Raw genomic sequence first — 7,325 nt, forward strand, 5'->3', positions numbered from 1 at the left:
ATTGGAAAGGAAGCTGGCGAAAAATGGAAGGAACACAAGAATTTGAGAAGATAACTAGCGAGAAGTGACGCAGTCGCATGGCTCACGCGACCGCGCGAAGGAGAGCAAATTGCAGTGACGCGGCCGCATGGATCGTGCGGCCGCACGGATTGTAAAAGCTCAAGCGACGCGGTAGCGTGGACGACGCGAACGCGTGGCATGGAAAAGCGCGAGTTACGCGTCCGCATGAGTGACGCGATCGCGTGACATGTGCGATCTGCATAATCTGCAGAATTCGTTGGGGGCAATCTCGGGCCCGGTTTTGACCCAGTTCTCGGCCCGGAACAGCAGACTAGAGCCAAGGAACATGCAGAAACGAAGGAGAACATTCATTCTACACAGTTTTCAGTTTTAGATCTAGTTTTCACTCCTCCTCTAGGTTTTTTCTCTTTAGGTTTTAGAATTTAATTTTCAATTGGTCTTAGCATTGGAACATTGAGAAGAGTTATTTCCTCATCAAGACTTTGTCATTCTAGTTCGTTCTCTTAACTTGGTTTATTCCTTCCATGTTCTTTGCTTTGTTCAATTTTGCCATTTGAATACTTTTATGATTATTTAATATAAGAATTATTTCTTTCATTTTAATCCATTTTACCTTCCAATAATCATGTCTTCTTTTAATTCCCTTTCATAGGTTATGGATTTATTATTTTCAATGAGCGAGTAGTTTTCCTTACTTGATGGGGAGTTGATTGAAAGGAACTCTTGAGTTGGAATGATTGAAAGAGAATTTATAATTGGGTTAATTGTTGGATTCCTATCTTGTCACTAACACCATTCCCTTTGAATTAAGTGGGTTGCAACTCGTGAACAGATCTATCATTCCAACTTGTTTGACTTTCCTTTACCTAGTAAGGAATAACTAAATAGAACAACCATTAATTATAAATTAATCCTAAATTCACTCCATCAAGGATAGAGATTCTAACTAATCAACTCCCAGTCAAGACTTTTATTTATATTATTCAAATTTTCTCAATTTAATTTTCCATCTACTTAACTCAACTTTTTGGAAACAATTAATTAATAAAACAGCACACTTTCCTACAACTCGTTAGGAGACGACCTGGGATTCACACTCCCAGTAATTTTTAATTTAAATTTTCTGTGACACATTTTAAATTGATAGACAGATTTTTGGTGAGTTAAGAACTATACTTACAACGTAACCATTTTAATAATTTTTAATTCACCAACTTCCGCTCACATCAATGTCCCATCAAAGTATGCCCAAAAACTATATTTTCGTACAAAACCACAAAGTGCCATTTTCAAAACAAGCCATTTCAACTCTTTTCAAAATCAACTAAAATATGCCAATTTCGTCCCTTTTCTTTGAAATCAATCAAAATATACCAAAATCAACATCAAGCATCCTTAACTCATACATTAACACTTTACCATAATTCACAAAACATCATCCCACCATTTTAACACTTCTCAATCAAATGGCTAAGAGACAAACACATAGACATGTCATACATACTTTCTCATCCCAATTTCCAATAATACCATTTCCAATCAACCATCATTGTACATAGTCAATATCATACTCACCATCAACATGGTTTCACCCACAATTCAACCTTAATCAATCATCAAGCATATATCACAACATGCATATTTCTCATACATCATACCATCAAGGCATCAATAATCATCATCACATATATGACCACATCATATATCTCAACCATTCAACAACATCAACAATTCAATGCCTATCTTAGGGCATCTAGCCTAAGTATTTCCCACCACATTACATATTGATACGAGAAAGCGAGACCATACCTTAGCCGATTTCCCAAGCTCAACTGGAGCACTTCCAAACCACTTTTCCTCAAGCTCTCAAGGTCTCAACACCTCCAAGAACAGATTTTTGCATACAAAACCCTCTTCAAGCTTTTCAAAGTCTCAATCAAGCTCAAATATTCATATATACACAACCTAAGCCACAATCATCATACCCATACACAACATCTCAATACCCAAACATTATAGAACAACAAATTATACTAGGGTTGAGAATCTTACCACACCCAAGAACCAAAGAGATAATATTAACCTTCTTCTTCAAGAGAGTTGGGTCTTATAACATCAAAGAGTCCAAAATCTCAACATTTTTGCTCATGAAACTCGAAATCAAAGCTGAAAATTCGAAGAGCACACTGTTGCTTATCTCAAGATTGATTGTATGAATTTTTTAGAACTTTTTGCGGTGAACGCGTGGCCGCAAACGGTACGGCAATCGGAGCTCTAGATCAAAAGTTATGGTGGTTTGAAGGTCAACCAAGGGAAAGAACTTGAGAGAGTGTTCTTCCCTTGCTCTCCACCATTTCAGCGTGAATTATAGTGTTGTGAGGAGAGAGAGTGCTGAAAACTAGGGTTTTGGTTTAGTTATGTTGGGCCAAGGGCCCACTTTGGGTCCGGTTGGCCCGGTTTGGCCTGTTCGGTCCAATCTTGGTCCGATTTCTATAAAATTAGTACCGAAATTCTCGTCTCAATCTCCTCTATCATATTAAGCCATAAAAATCATTTTTTGGCTTTCTAAAATAAATTCTCATTTATGGGTTAATTAGCCATTAATTAACCGGGTTTTACAAAATGATTAGTGAAAAACTAAATGTGGGAAATAACTAGTAGCAGTTATTCTCATATTTGAAAACAATTGACAATAGCCAGAGTAAGGACTTAAAGCTTGTTGTTGCTTCTTTTTTTTTTTATTAGAAACCCCCACAAACAGATAAGAGAAAAAACTGCCACAAATAAATAAAATTCTTGTAGTGTTAACTATGCAAAAGGTTCATTTTCATTTATATATGCATTGTCTTTTTTGGTGGTGCTTTCACTGCTTTGCCTAAAGTATTGTGCTTTCATGAATGGTAATTGTAGGCTTGGTTTCTTCATAGATTTCCTATCTTATGATGCCATTATGGGCTTCATGGCTGGAGCTGCCATTACTATTGCACTGCAATAACTTAAAGGTCTGCTTGGCATAAAAGACTTCACCACAAAAACTGATATCCTTTCTGTAATGCATTCGGTTTGGAGTAATGAGCACCATGGAATAAATCTTTTCATCTTGCTTTATATTTATATATGTTTTAGTATATTCAGATGATAAACAAGTTTATAAATAATAATTGTATATATATTAGTGCTTGTCCCTATAACTTTGTTATTCTTAGTAAGGAAAAAAAGGTGAATGGAGATTCAACATAGATTATAGTGCATTAAAATAAGTTAGTAGTGGCTAAAATTTTCTGTAACTATAGATTTTGTGTTGCTACTTGCTAGATGAATCAAGCTGCTAGTGTATTATCTAATTTGGATCTTTAATAGGGTTATTATTAAATTTGTTATTACTTGTGATATTTTAGCCATGTTTAGCTTGCTCTTATTTTTGTGTTCGTCTAGATGTAGAAGTAATATAATTGAATAGCTTTATGAAGCCAATTTTTTTTAATGTAAATGTAAAAATTGTGGGGGTTATAAACCTCTGCAATATACATTTTTTTTAAAAAAAATTTGCTTTCAAAATTGCAGCTGTTCTAAACCGCCGCAAATAATCTAACCCTATTTTGCGGCAGTTGTGCCAGCGGTTCATGAAAACTGTCGCAAAATCATATAACCACCCCCTAATAGGCGACGCTTAACGAACCGTTGAAATTCCGTTTCGCGGCGGCTTAAAACTGCCGCAAATCCCTGAAAGAACCACCGCAATTTCCCGTCTCCGTTGTAGTGAACATTGAGCTAATTTTGAAACGTTAGAGACTTAAATAGGATGATTTAAACGTTAGGAACAACTCTGTGACTTACCCTCAACGTTGGGGACAAAAACGATACTTTATTCTATTCTTTTTATTTTTATCGGTGTCTTTGAACCTGGCAAACAGGGAGGGATCTAAAGGAGGAGATGTGTGTGTGGATAAAAACGATACTTTACTCTACTCTTTTTATTTTTATGGGTGTCTTCGAATCTGGCAAATAGGAAGGGATCTAAAGGAGGAGATGTATGTGTGTGTGAGAGAGAGAGAGAGAGAGAGAGCAAGTTTAATTTTGATACATGTTGTGCAATCACAAATATTTTTTTAGATGATTATTTACGCGGTCAATATAAAAGATAGATATTTTTGTTAATATATTATTATATAACTGATATACGTGTAAAATAGTTTTATATTGACAGTGCATCAAAATTAAATTTTATATATATATGTACTTGATGAAATATAAAATATTTAATTATTATATACATAATTTTTTTAGTAATGTAGTGTGTTTAAGTTTTAATTATTTTTTTACTAATATTATTATTTAATTAATTTAATATCATACATTCAAATTTTTATATTTTTTAAAAATTAATTTTTATATACTTATTTCTATAAAGATAATGACTTACATTGTTATGTTTTTCATAATATATTGTCCACTTTAAATTTTATTTTCGCATAAAAAATGCTAATTTTTTTCAAAACATATATTGTTGAAAGGAAAACTTTTTAACTTACTTTTTTTATGATAACTTATCATTTTATTTTGAGAGTTAAATTTTGTATTTATAAAGATATCGATATTTTTAGATAATTAATAATTTATGATTTTCTTTTAAATATTTAAAACTTTTAAAAGAATTAATTTTAATTAAAAAAATATATAACAACTTCTCAATTAAACACACTAACAAAGTATTGGTATTTTTATAAAATATTATTGATATTGTTATGTTTTTTCTATATAACTCTTATGTAAAAAACAAAATTACTAAAAAGTTGTATGATTTTTTTCTCTATATATATTAATAAACCTTTTAAAAAAATAACCTAGTTGTTATAATTCATGCATAAATTATTTTTATATAATAAAAAATACAAAAAGATAATTAAAAAAATATAAAATTTGGTTTTTCATATATTAAAATATTTAGATCTGTTTTTGCTGACAAGTCAATAATTGATTATTTACCACAAATTTTAATTTTATTCAATAATTTATCATTCATTAATAAATTATTATATATATAAAAAAAATTATTCAAATTTATAATACTTAATTAAATAATAAATAAACAAATAAACTAATTATTTAACCAATCTAATTGAATTAAAATTGGGTGAATACTTGAGCTTCTTTTGTAAGGTTTGGAATCAAGCTAACCCAACCCATTTAGATTTGGATTGTCTAAATCTGAGGGTTAAATTAGTCAGATTTTTTCTATACCAAGTAGTTTAATACCTCTAATTTTAGTTCTAGCCCATTTAGTACTAGCTCAACGGATTATACATATTGACCTGTTTATTGTTTGTTTATTTTTTTCAAATTTGTTTTGGATAAAAAAAAAACATTAACACGCATATTTCTTGTTTTAATCAATTTATTGTCATTATAATTAAATCATATCTTTAGACTATAAATAATCACTCTTTATTATATATATACGATATATAATATAAAATCTGAATATCAAATTTATTATTGAATTATTTATCATGAATTCTAACTATAAAGTTAAATACATTATCATTATTGGCCATTATAAAATGAATAAAATTAGGTATACTTTTATTAAAATTATGAGTAAATGATTAAATTGGTCTTTAAAAGATTTTTTATTTTTTAAATTAGTTTTCAAAAATTTTTTTTAATCAGATTTATCCTTCAAAAATTTTAAGTTAGTCATATTAGTCTTTTTATCATTTTCATTGCTAATAGCATTAGAGTTTGCAAATGTGATGATGAGTTTGGAAAACTCTAATTTAAATTGATGATGATCAAATATTATTAACATAATTAATTACAAAATTATTAATTAGATCTTCATATTTACAATTGCTAAATTAATAATTTTGTTTGTGCAGATTTGTGTTGGGCCGAAAAGAAAAATAACAAGCCCAATGAGATGCTAAAACTCAGCCCTGGAACAAATGTTTTAATCATTTTGGCTAAAGCAATGCTTGAATTATTACTATAATGTTGGGCCAGATTGGATTATTATTATTAGCCCAAATTAATTTTTGCTAGACACTAGCTTGCTTGGTCCGAAATGAAGAAAAGAGAGAAAGCAAATGCTTCTTGCTTCCAATGGATCTCTCTCTCATGTGATGGATTCCAAATTTAATTCAATTATCATTACTCACATGGAAACCATGAGAGAGAAATTAGCAATTGATTTGATTATTATCATCAATGCTACACGCTACCTAAAGCAGAAAAAGGGAAGTGAATTAATTTATTTTGATTTCTTCATTCAAATCCATTAAAAGTTTTCTCTCTTCTCTCTCATCTCTCTTTTTGCATTCGGTCACTTCACAGAGAAAGCATGGAAGCTTTTGCAAGCTATTAGAGTGATGAAGAAGAAGCTAGAAGCAAGCTAAAGGCCATTGTAATGATGGCAAGAAAAAGAAAACAAAAAGTATGCTGTAGCTGAGATCTTCACCAAAAAGGGGTAAGATTTGGTGAAGTAAGCTCATGCTCTCCATACCAAAAATGGAAGAAGATGATCTCGGTCAGAGGAAGAAGATCTCAGAGGCATGGCTCATCTCTGCTTTGTGTTCACTCGTCACAGAAGGTAGCTAAGGAGGCTACGTGAAGGAGGAAGCAAAAGTGGAGCAGGAGGAGCTGTCATGCATCAAGAACGCATCAAGGGTTAGGAATCCTTCTTGGAGTGTAAGTCAAGATGGATGGATCGGATTGGTGAAGCTTGGTGTGAAGGGAAGACACAGAGGTAATTGCATGTTGGGTTTTACATTCGGTTATCTCTCCTCTCTCTCTGGCCAAACGGGTTTTGCATGAAGAAGAAGTTTAGCTTGGTTCAACAGTTTCAACCGTGGAGGCTTCCCCTTCTATAAATAAGGGAGAACAGCCAGGGCTTGAAGCAAGAAAAAGAGTGAAAGCATAGTGTTCACATAGCTACCTAAGCTAACAGAAGTTCTTCTCCTTCAATGTTCTTTATTTTGTAATTTTTTGTTTAATTTTGTCTGTCTTGAGTCTCATGGAAAAAGGCAAACAGTGAGGTTTGTAAGAAAAAGCCATAGAGCGAAAAAAGGCAGAGTGCACAAAATTAAAAGAAAAAGCCATAGATGTCCTTAGAGGTCCTTTGTACATCTGTGTCGTGTTTCATGATTCTGTGGGAATCCCCTTGCAAGTTGGGTTAGCACTTAGCAGTTGAAAGCTTGGTGGGTTACCAAGTCAAGTTCAGGGTTGGGGTTAGATTCTGTACTTGTCCCGGATAGGAAGGGTAGTTCCTAGGGAGTATTGGTGTTTGTAATCAAAGATGATTATAG

The 7,325-nt window shown here is 32.2% G+C and overlaps 1 long non-coding RNA gene across 1 annotated transcript in view; it reads left to right on the forward strand.

Annotated features, from left to right (window-relative positions):
- LOC130973570 (uncharacterized) overlaps positions 1-3,092 on the forward strand; it is a 29,006-nt gene extending 25,914 nt beyond the window's left edge. The window contains exon 4 of the long non-coding RNA XR_009084184.1: positions 2,932-3,092. This is a non-coding gene — a long non-coding RNA (uncharacterized LOC130973570). The remainder of the gene's footprint in view (positions 1-2,931) is intronic.
- Positions 3,093-7,325: the final 4,233 nt, after the last annotated feature.

Source organism: Arachis stenosperma, chromosome 4 (genome assembly GCF_014773155.1).
Source record: "Arachis stenosperma cultivar V10309 chromosome 4, arast.V10309.gnm1.PFL2, whole genome shotgun sequence".
Taxonomy (NCBI): domain Eukaryota; kingdom Viridiplantae; phylum Streptophyta; class Magnoliopsida; order Fabales; family Fabaceae; genus Arachis; species Arachis stenosperma.